Here is an 11,593-nt window from a genome sequence, read left to right as displayed (position 1 = left end):
ATTTCAGGTGCCCGGATCTGGGAGGGGGAGGGGCAGTGGAAGGTGGGGAACATCGCAGGGCCCAGCGATCCAATCCTGTTCCTGTGCTCCCCCCACCTAGGGTCTCCCAGTAAAGGAGAAAGGCCATCCCCACGCACTTAAATTGCAGAAAACTTCTTCCAAGGAGAGAAAGACAGGAGGAACCGGGCGCTTCCTTCGCAGCAGCTTGGGGGTTTTATCTGTTTTCTATGCCTGACTTCTACATACATGTTTATTTGAATGTTTTAAAAGTTCCAGATGTTAAAACAGTTTGAAAGTCACAGCTCTAGAGACAAGAAAAGGGAATGGAGAGCAGGAGGAGGAGAGAGGGTAGGGGAAGGATTTTGTAGTGCTTATTGAACACCTTTATGTTAGTTTATTTGGTCATTCTTTCATTGACCTTATCACATAGGCATTGCATTTGCTATTGGTTTTTAGATGAAGAACTGGGATTCGAAGAAAATACAGAATTCCCCCCCAATGTCACACGTTGGCAGTAAAATCGATTCCAAGTCTATGTCAAGTTGAAGCTTCGCCCCAGGGCTGTTTGATTCACCCCCAGCTTTACTCCTCTGTAAAACTAGTAGCCGTTTACATATGATTACAGATGACAAAATAAAGAAAGCTTACGCTGTCAGCCAAGTTTTGACAAGAAATTCGAAATGTTTGTGTCCTCGCAGGCCCCAAATTGAAGCAATCACTGTGACCAAACCTTCGGTGCCAGATTTATTCTAAATTCTAAAAGCTCTCTGCTGAAGAGGGAGACTCTGTTTCTTGTCACCAGTGCCCCAGGTGCTCTTTGTTTTAGATCCCAGTACTTTGGAGATGTTTAGACTGCTCCATTTTTACCATCAAAGAAGAGAGAACCTCGTAGAATTGCTAGGAAATGGAGCCAGCTCTCTATGTACAGGGAATTGTGCACAATATCCTTGCCAGAAAGGGAGCATGAGCTCGGGCTATGAGGCGAAGTGGGAAGGATTTGGGAAGGGCTCCATTCAGAGCTGTGCGCTGGGCAACCGCTAACTGCATGGAATCAGTTTTTGTGCTCAAAAAAGCTCATGGAAGCAGCCAGCGTTCTTTGACCAGACCTGCTGGCTTTTTAAAATTTGGAGCAAAAAAAAAAAAAATACTTGGGGGGGCCAGTTGGGAATCTCGCCAGAGAAGGTTGGCTCTAGCTTCAGCGACCAGGCAAACAGAACCAGTGAAGGAATATTGCCCCATGTACACTGCATCTGGTCACTGAGATCATTTTATTCACCAGTGGCTTGTGGCCTAAGCAGAAGTTGGAGAATGAATCCATGATACCACCTTAAAAAAGAATCTTGCATTGGCTGTACACTTGATCCCTCAGAACATCTCCAGAAATTGTTGAACTTGTTTGACCTGACTCAGCCCTGGGCGGACCAAGCAATCAGTTGGTGGTGAAGGAAAGGACAGAGGACCTCGGGTGTCTACACTGGAATTCAACAGCAATGCCAGGGACGCATATCTACACCTAGTCATCTAAAATTAAACAACCCAACCAAAACAAAGCAAAACAAAAAACCCCCGCACAACCAACTTCAGCCTTGCCCCTCTCCCCCATCACACTCCCTCCCAAAATATTCACAGAAATACAACTGCTGCTTCCTCTGTCCAGTAGCAGTGGTAGAACAGTGGAACCCTAGGTTGTCTCTTCTAGTCTCTCTATATCCCCTGTACCCGCTACTCCCAAGCCCGTTACCCCCAACTCACCAGCATCTAACTTCACTTTTACATCGTGCTCCTAGGGATGGTGGCAAAAGTTATTATAATGAAGCTACAGTGCTTAGGCTCCTAATGTTTCTCATTCTCACTTAATTTCTTTTAACTTTCTATTTTGAAATAATTGTACACTCACAAGAAGCTGCAAAACATTTAAATTTTAATGGTCGTTTACCCGAGAGCTGTAATCACACTCGCTATGTCCCCCTTCCTACAGGTCTCTGCCCTTTGGGGGACTCAACCTGAGGACAAGAGTCATTGGAGGGCTTCCCTGGTGGTGCAGTGGTTAAGAATCTGCCTGCCAATGCAGGGGACACGGGTTCGAGCCCTGGTCCGCGAAGATCCCACACGCCACGGAGCAAATAAGCCCGTGCACCACAACTACTGAAGCCCGTGCACCACAACTACTGAAGCCCGTGCGCCACAACTACTGAAGCCCGTGCGCCTAGAGCCTGTGCTCCGCAACAAGAGAAGCCACTGCAATGAGAAGCCCGTGCACTGCAACGAAGAGCAGCCTCCGCGCGCAGCAACGAAGACCCAATGCAGCCAAAAATAAAAATAAATAAAATAAATTTATTTTAAAAAAAAAGAGTCATTGGAGACTGGAGATTTATGAACTCTTGCGGGGGGGTGTCTAACTTTCTTGAAAGCAGAATGACTTTCTACATACATATGTCTATGTACATTTATACCACGTCCTCAGAAGACCATGTTTAAAAGTTAGAGAGCGCTCTCTAAATATCCAAGTTATTATGCTTTTATTATTGCTGAGCCTAATAGGAATGAATTCTATTTTCTCTTTTTACTATATTATTTGTCATAGCTGACACTGGCCTCTTCCCAGCTTGTTAAAGGACCTGTTGTTTCTGCTAACCCTCAAATAAGAATTCAAATTATTGTGATTCTTGATATAGAATCTCATTGTGAGAAATCTCTCAGGGATTTCCACACCCAGCAGATCAAAACTCCAACTAAAAAAAATTTTTTTTAAAGCCACTCTGATTTTCATTTGCAAAACAGCAATAAGGAAAGGAAGCACTCTGACAAGAGGAAAGTTACCAGATGGAGAAGACTAATGGGATCTAGGTTGTGCGCTTACAAAGTCTTTAAATGCTAGAGAAGAGCTTTCAGTGAACGGTTCACAGACAGTCTTGGTTCACTAAAAGAATGTCACTTACGGCTAAAATGGCATTTCCTGTGCAAGACCCAGGGCATCCAGGTTTTGTTTTCCGATGAAAAGATGGACCAGCCACATCACCCTGGATGAGGGCATGAATAGGAGGTTAGTGGGCCTGGAGCCTTGCCCCTTCCGTGTCAACCCTGCCCACTGCAAGGGTCAGCCCAGAACCCATGTCTAAAGGGTGAGAGCACCACATAGAGGCTCACGAAAGGTTGGATGGCTCTGAAATGCCCTCGTGCCGCGGGTAGCTGAGAGCACGCTATAGGGCATCTCATAGCACTCAACCCAAACTCCCAAGCTATATGGATTTACTTGGGCGGGGGGGGAAGTTCCTGACTATACTCGTGTCAAAAATAATTTGGAAACTTGAAATAAGTACAAGGAAAAAGATTAAATGTAACTGTACCACCCAGAAATAGCCACTGTTAACTTTTTGGTATATCTCCTTCCTGTTTTTAGGTATGTGTGTATTGTCTTCTATACAAAGTTGGACTCAAACTATACATAGAGTTAGGGATTCTGCTTTTTTCTGCGTCATTAGATAATCTTGGCTGTAAATAATCGGCTCTACAATATTCCGCCATATGGATGGACCATTTGTTCATTCATTCTCCTATTACAGGACCTTTTTAGCATTTCAACTATTTTTTAATGATAGATGATGCTGTAAGGAAAAAAGCATCCTTGTTCATCAATCTATATCTTTGCTCTTCTCTGATTCTTCCCTTGATGTAGATTTCTGAAAGTATAATAACTAGATAAAAGGAAGAAACATGCTTAGGGTTCTGGATGTCTATTACATGCTAAACAGTTTTCCGTGAAATTCTTACCAACCCAGCTTTCCAGTGTGTCCCGCAATCACACACAAAACATATGCAAGAAACAATGTGCCAACGTTAAAGTGCCCAATTTATAAAATAAAATAATTAGTAGCTCAGGGTCTTCGACTGAGTCTTCACATAATGTAACAAGATCAGAAGGGACTAGAAATTTTGCAGGCTTTATTAACCAAGACTTATTAATAAAAAAAAAAAAAAAAGACTAACAAGCACCCCAGAGCCCCTGAAAGCTTATACAGTATCTTTGCTCAAATTGGGAAAAGTCACACCTTTCTCAAGACCCTTTACAAGATGGCAGATAATTTTCTGCCATCTGCCAGAAAATTATCAAAATCTATGATGACTGCAGTGGAACTGGAGGCCCTCGGAGCTGCGCAGGGCACATTTGGTGCTCTTGAGATGTGTCACTGCAGGGCTAGAGGTTTATGTACAAAAGCGTGTGTCTGTCACTACAGGCTCGATACGCGACAGAATCTCTCACATCTTCCCAAGCACACAGTCTCTCCACCACACCACTGATTGCAATAGCCAGGCACCATTCAGTTAGAAAACCCTCTTATTTGCCTGAAAATGACAATTGCCCCAGAGACGTGTGCTTTCACAGGTATTCCAGCCTGGATTGCCTGCGCTCTTCATTTGCTCTATTTAGATGTCCCAGCAGTGCCTCAAAGTTGTCAGAGGAGACAAATCTCATTCTCTCTGCCCCACTTCTCTCTCTGGGGATGCTTATCATCTTGGGGTTGTCAACAAATCATCCCTTCCCTTCACACCCCACCGCTGAGCTGTTGCCAAATTCTGATTATTCCTCCTTTACTTCCCTTAGTGCACCACTCTCCCCGCCTCCCTTGAATCCATTAACCCCAATCAGGACATTAATGAGCACGGGTTATGGAAAATTACTCCAGCTTCTGATAACTGGCAAGTTCACTGTTCCCACCGCAGACTCAGTGCACATATTTGATGCTTACAAAATGTCCTGCCTTCCTCTGTACCCTCCCCCTCCCTCCCCAATCTCCTGTATTAGAGCTTAGAATGGAAAACAGGACTCACCAGAGGTACCCAGAGGCAAGAAATAGATGATGGGGTTCTTTGCCTTTGGCAAATAGACTTGCTAGGTTTATACAGGACTGAGTCAGGGTCAAAGGCGATGCAATCAGACTGCTGCAGGTGTTGGATCAACAGAGCTAAAACTCACTGAGGGTGGGGCATGAGGTTCCCTGATAATAATAAGGTGAACTCCCCAGGTCCACCGTCAGACGCTGCAAGATCCAGACAAAATCCTGACAGGCCTCCATTTTCTGCACGCGATTCGGCAATTTTGCATTTGAGCTCCCCGTGGAAATCCTAATGCAGGTGACACGCCTCAGACTCACTGTGGTTCTGATGAGACAGAGTTCCTTAGCATCAAACACTCCTCTAGGGTCCCCTGTTTCCATTTTAAGATGAGAGCATGCCGTGGGACGGCCAGCTAGAAAAATGTAGGTCTCAGAGAAAACTGCTAATCTCCATAGCCCCTCCTCACCCTTCTTTTTAAAACTTCCCCTTAGGAAGTCTGGAAAAAAGGTGGGAAAGAAGTCAGAGCCATCATAAGCTGCTGCCCTAAACACTTTTCTATGTTTTGTCAAACAGTTTGCAGCCATAACCAATCCTGTCTCCTTCATTTCCACTGAGAAGAAAACTGGAAAAAAAAAAAAGGTTCATAGTAAAGAATTTGGCCTTGCCCAAAGAGAGGTCTGGCCTTTGCCCTTGGCTTCTGGGAAGTAATCTATCAAAGACACTCCTACCTGAAAGGAGTGTCTTTGTTTAGGGCAGGGTCTGGCCCTACCGGATAGCTTTAGGGTGGGAGCTGGCCAAGCCAGAAAGACCAACTATGTGACTTAGGATGGGAGCTTTGGGTCACATGTTATCAGGCAGCCTAGAGGATGAGCTCAGCCATGTGGGTGATCAAGCAATCAATCATGCCTACATAATGAAGCCCCAGTAAAAACCCAGGTGAGCATCCCTGGTTGGCAATACTCCATGCATATTGTCACACATCAGTACAGGATGGGGGTGGGGTAATGCATCCTGACTCCATGGGGAGAGAGGAGAGGATGACAGAAAGTTGTCCCAGACTCTGCCCGGTGTTGTCTCTCCCTTTGGCTGATTGCAGCCTGTGTCCTTTCCCCATAATAAACCGTAACTGTGAGCACTACAGCTTTCACTGAGTTCTGTGGGTCCTTCCAGCACATCATCAAACCTGGGGGTGGTTTTGGCAATGCCCCAAACTTAAGGACGGTGTCCAAAGTGAGGGCAGTCTTGAGGGCTGTGCCTCCAAACTTTGCAGTTTGGCAAACTCCAGGCAAATAGGCTGAAAACAAAGTGTAATGTGATCTAGGTTGGTCCACAAGGAAACTTTATTTTATGACAAAGTTGCCAAATTCTGAAAATGAGGTTATGGAAGCCATTTCAAAGACCTGTTAAACATTTTCATATTCCCATAAAAGTGTGGTTGGTTCTGACCACAAACAGAGAAACTGGCCAGAAGGTTCTCAAAGCCCCTCGAATCCAGGGAGTCTCATCCTGGCGGTGGAACCCTCTCTATGCTTAAACCTCCAGAGCTTTCCCATAACATTTAGAATGAAATCCAAACTTCTTACCTTATTCATGTGTTTTTGTGTGTGTGGAAGATTCCCCGACTAAAATGTAAATCTAGATGGGTGCTGGCCCATAATCGGTGCCTATAAATGTTTGCTGAATGAGTAGCTCAAATAAAAGGAATATAAAAATGCTTATTTTGCCAGCAAGATTTTATCTCTGGCTTAATTTTTTTCTTTTTTTTTTTAAATTGAGATATAATTCACATACCATAAAATCCAGGCTTTTACATTCGGGGGTTTTAGTATACTCACAAAGTTATGCAACCATCACCACTATTTAATTTCTCTGGCTTAATTTTAATCCCTGTTCCTCCTTCCTCCCCACCATGCGGTTCTAATGAGGGCTGCCAATCACAATACCCTACGTGCATTGACCATCAAGAGGGTACAGGGCCCAGGCAAGAACGCGTTCCACCCCAGCACTTTCCAACAAAAACTAAGAGAAGAAAGACCTTCCCTCTTAGTTGGAGGAGCTGTGAGAAATAAGTATGGAGCTGGTGGTGCCCAGATCCCTGCCATGTGGAAACAGCTGGTCCATAATAGGTGAGAATAAATCTGACACCCAGAGAGACAGAGAGACAGAACACTGGTTCTGGTTGTCCCTGAGGCCAGCCACACCACTCCACTTTCCACAGTTTGGTTACATAAGCCAATCGTTCTCTCTCAGGCCTGAACTAGTTCCAGTGGCTTTCTGTAACTTGGAACCTAAGATGTTCCTTGAGACAATACATTCCTTGTCCGGCTCACACATTCCCTCAGCACATGTTTATTAAGTATTTGCTGCATGCAGGGCACTGGCCTTGGAGCATGCGCTCCAGCGGGGGGCCATGGCAAGCGCGGTAAATGCAGTGAGAGAGAAACACGCAGACCAAAGCATCTCCCCCCACTGTCAGAGAGGCAGGAGAGACTTCTGGAGGAAATGACATCTAAGTTAAGACCTGAAGTTAGAGGGGAATTAGTATCAGAAGAGAGGTATACAAGATACTAAGGGGAAACAGAAGATATTCCCATCAGGAGTTTCCCAGCAGGAGAGGTAAGGGATGCTCTGTGAAGAACAGGACATTTGAATTAAGCCTTAAAGGATGGATAAGATGCAGATATTTAGAGAAAGGACACAGGAGCATTTCAGTAGAGGAAAAGTTGAGCAAAGGCCAGATACAGGGCAAAGTGAGAAATTAACTGAAACCTGGGGTGCACGGAGGGAAGCGGTAGAAGCAGGTTGTAAAGGTAAGTTGGGAGCACATGGCAGGCCAAAGCCCTGAAGGTGCCGGGGGACAGCACGCTCAGATCCACGCTGTGACGGGCAGTAGGATGTGAGATAGAAAAGATGGGTGAGATGGGGGTCAGAGAAACCAGTTCGGTAACTACTGCCAATAGTCCAGGGAACAGATGATCTGCCCAGCACAGTGGCGGGGGGGAAATAGATAAGAACGTACCTCGGCATCACTGAAGAGGTAGAAATGATCAGATTTAACACCGTGATTAGAAGTAGAGAAAGAGGAGCTAGACATGATAATGATGACGATGATGATAATGGTGGTGATGGCAACAAATTGCCATTGGCCCCAAACTGGGCCAAGCACTTTATATGCATTATCTTATCTAATCTTCACAACCTTATAAGGTAGGTCCAATTATTACCCCTATTTTACAGTCTAGGAAACTGAGGAACAAAGAGATGATGTAATTTGCACAGAGATTCTGAATAACACTTTTTTTTAAAAAAGGAATCCAGGCAGAAGAGACTTAAGATGGAGGACAGGGCTTCCCTGGTGGCGCAGTGGTTGGGGGGGGTCTGCCTGCCGATGCGGGGGACACGGGTTCGAGCCCTGGTCTGGGAAGATCCCACATGCCGCGGAGCAACTAGGCCCGTGAGCCACAAATTACTGAGCTTGCGCGTCTGGAGCCTGTGCTCCGCAACAAGAGAGGCCGCGATAGTGAGAGGCCCGCGCACCGCGATGAAGAGTGGCCCCCGCTCGCCACAACTAGAGGGGGCCCTCGCACAGAAACGAAGACCCAACACAGCTAAAAATAATAAATAAATAAATGTATTTTAAAAAAGATGGAGGACAAAGTCATTGCTGCATAGAATGAGGGTAAGCTGCCTATCTGGGTGAAGCTGAGCCCCAAACTTCGGTTTGAATGCATCCCTGCCAGACAGCCATAGTGTTGCCTACATTTTCTTCATGAGTACACAACAAAATACAAAATCCCAAGGTTTCTTAGGTCAGGATAGATTATCTTGACTGCTCCCCCATCCACCATGCCTGTCACTCTGTGACAAAAGGAAATTAGATTCATCTGATCAGCTTTGTTTTTCACAAAGCTATGTGGGATGATTACCCAGTACGCTGTGGGCTTCTAGGTGTTTGCAGATTGATTTTTTGATTATTTGTTCCAGTGATTTTCCAAGTATTAAGTGTTTTTCCAAGTTGTTCAGCTCTACAACGTGGGTAAGTTAAAAAATTCATATTTGCCTTCCCTTTCCTGTATTAATATGAAGTGTTAATGCTGCAATTATTTAGGAAATCTTTTGCATGCAACATGTATCTCTCAGGGAACATACATACAAATCTATGTGACTCTATATACCCATGTGGGTGGGCATAAAGCGATATCTATGCAGACTCCCCCAAAGCTTATGACCGTATATAAAAATAAAAGCATACTGAGAACCTATGACTAGTTCAAATATCCCAAATAAAGATCATCACTTTCTAGAAATGTCTGTATGGGGAATAAAAAAAAATTTTTTTTTAACTCAAAACTTCAAACAGGAAAATTGTTTTGACTGTGAGCACTGACCAAAATCAAGATACGACAGAATTTTTAAAATTCATCTTCTCAGCACCCAGTGGTGCAGGAGGGAGTGGTTTCAGCCAGGACACCATGAAAGATTCAATTTGGGGGAACACAACCTAAAATCCAGTCCTAGGGAATCAGAGGCACAAAATCTGGGACCCAATGCTTCATGGGTAAAATAAGGAGCTCCATTAAATGACTGCAGAGGGCATTTGCAGCTCAAATAGTCTATGAAGCTAAAGACTGATTAGGAAGATGATTAATGAAAATTACTGTGAAATGTTCTGCAAAAATACAAGGCTGTAAAATGCCAAATATAACTCAAGCAACCATCTCCCCACAAACTTAAGCTCTTTTCATTAAGTACATGTCTATAGAAGTATCTACTATGCTCTGCATCTCTTAATTATCATATGCATCCAAAGGAAGCTTCTGTCAAATCCGTGAGGCCACAAGTCTATTTTACGGAAATGAACGATTCATAGGATGAGTAGATTTAACAGCCTTCATGTGAATGGAACTCACCTGCCATATGAAAGCAAGTTTTAAGACAAACAAAAACAAAAACCACAGACCCTCAGTGGCAGCCCTCTCCTTCAGCCACCCTCCCCCGATTACCCATTTTAGGCCCAGGAGCCCTGAGGACTGCATTGTTCCTTGTTGTTTTCCTAGACCCTAAATAAACTCTAAATAGTCCCTTTATTAAACTCTGTTAAGAATGTCATCAGTTTCCTACTGGGCCCCTGGCTGATACAGACATAATAATAATATCTGATAACAAAATAAGGATTAAACTGAAAAAGGCGTGTAAAACATTTATCCTAGTTCATAGTACATGCTCAATAAATATTACTTCTTCTTATTATGTTTTTTATTTTCCTATCAATTCTGTCCTACTCGATTCAATAAATGCAGATCACCTGCTGATGATCAATTTCTCCTCCAAGCTCTTTATTTAGGAATTTTGAATAAGCATATATTTAGCCTAGTATTTTTCTCATGAAGGACGGCATTTTTGTGTCCCTTAAAATCCCAAAGGACTTTAAAAAGAGAGCAAATTTCAAACGAAGTCATGTGGATGCCAAGTCTTTTTCACAGCCGTTGCTCAGGGTTAATGGCAGTCTGGGAACAAACTGGGGAAGCTTCAAAGAGTTCAACACCAGTGGGAAAGAAGTGGTGTGACTTCTAAATGCCTGGAGACTTTTCCTAATGGCAGATGGTTGGAGAGGTAAGCAAGATAAACGATTACAGCAGAGGATGCACTTATTTGGGTAACAGTTGGAAACTGTCTCGTCACACATCAGTACTAAGATTTCTAACTCTAGAGAGCTTGTTGAGCCTATCATGAATTCTTGAAGTTTTTTCAACAGAATGTGTCAAATAAATATGTTAGGGCATGAGAAGACAGTGCTGTTTTTGCCATTGCCTCACTCCTCAATATTTGTAATAACCTAATTTTTTTTTTTCCTCCCTCACCACCCCCCCTTCCCCCCGCAATAACTGGTTTAGTGAGCTCCTTGAATCACAAACACAATCGATTGTACCCTGAACTACTCTGCCCTTAATAATATGTCTTCTCTGGAAATCTTGCTGTCCTTCTCAAAGGAATGGCTTTAGGCAACTTAAAAGCCCTATAATGCCCTACAATATGGCTTTTCTTTTTCTTTCACAGAAGAGCACTTTTTGGTCATTAGTTCCATAGTCACAGTACAAGGAGAAATTAAGGAGAAAAACCAGCTGAAACATATATCTTAGCACGGGACCGGTTGCCTCCCTGCTCCTCAGATTTAAAGACTTATTTCAAAAGCTAACTTGGCACTGTTCCGAGTTACTTCCTTTCCTCCTGCTCCTGCCAGCGGACCGGGTTTGGGTGGGCTGTGTGCCGACGCCCACTCCAGGGTAGACCCTGATTCTCTCCAGCTTCAATCTCTCCTGGCTGCTCTGAAATGGGGTTACAGCATTTTCTAAAAACACTAGTCTAGTCTCCCCCGGCTAGTTATGGGGGGCTTGAATTGCTTTTGTTTTGTCCCAAAAGGACCAGCGTTCCCACACCGGGAGTCGAACCCGGGCCGCCTGGGTGAAAACCAGGAATCCTAACCGCTAGACCATGTGGGAAACGACAACAAGCAAGCCAAATCTAGGCAAATTAAGTCTTGAGTCTCAGCTTCCTCCCACCCCCGCCCCTTCCGTCAACCGTTGTAAGACCTGCTTCTGCGCATGCGGGGATGCCTTCCGGCCCGCCCTCTATTCTTCCGCGAGTTGAGGAGGGCGCTCGAATCTCTTTTTCTTCCACGTTCGCGTCTTTTATGACCTCATCCAGTCTCCTGATTTTTAGACACCACGTATACACCGGTGTAGATTCTAGATTGATG

The 11,593-nt window shown here is 44.3% G+C and overlaps 1 non-coding gene across 1 annotated transcript; it reads right to left on the bottom strand.

Moving 5' to 3' along the window:
- Positions 1-11,264: 11,264 nt before the first annotated feature.
- TRNAE-UUC (transfer RNA glutamic acid (anticodon UUC)) lies at positions 11,265-11,336 on the bottom strand. The gene has a single exon. It is a non-coding gene; the product is annotated as a tRNA-Glu (tRNA).
- Positions 11,337-11,593: the final 257 nt, after the last annotated feature.

This window comes from Eschrichtius robustus, chromosome 18 (assembly GCF_028021215.1).
Source record: "Eschrichtius robustus isolate mEscRob2 chromosome 18, mEscRob2.pri, whole genome shotgun sequence".
NCBI lineage: Eukaryota > Metazoa > Chordata > Mammalia > Artiodactyla > Eschrichtiidae > Eschrichtius > Eschrichtius robustus.
Note: the sequence above shows the minus strand (reverse complement) of the source record. Positions and strands in the feature narration are given on the sequence as shown.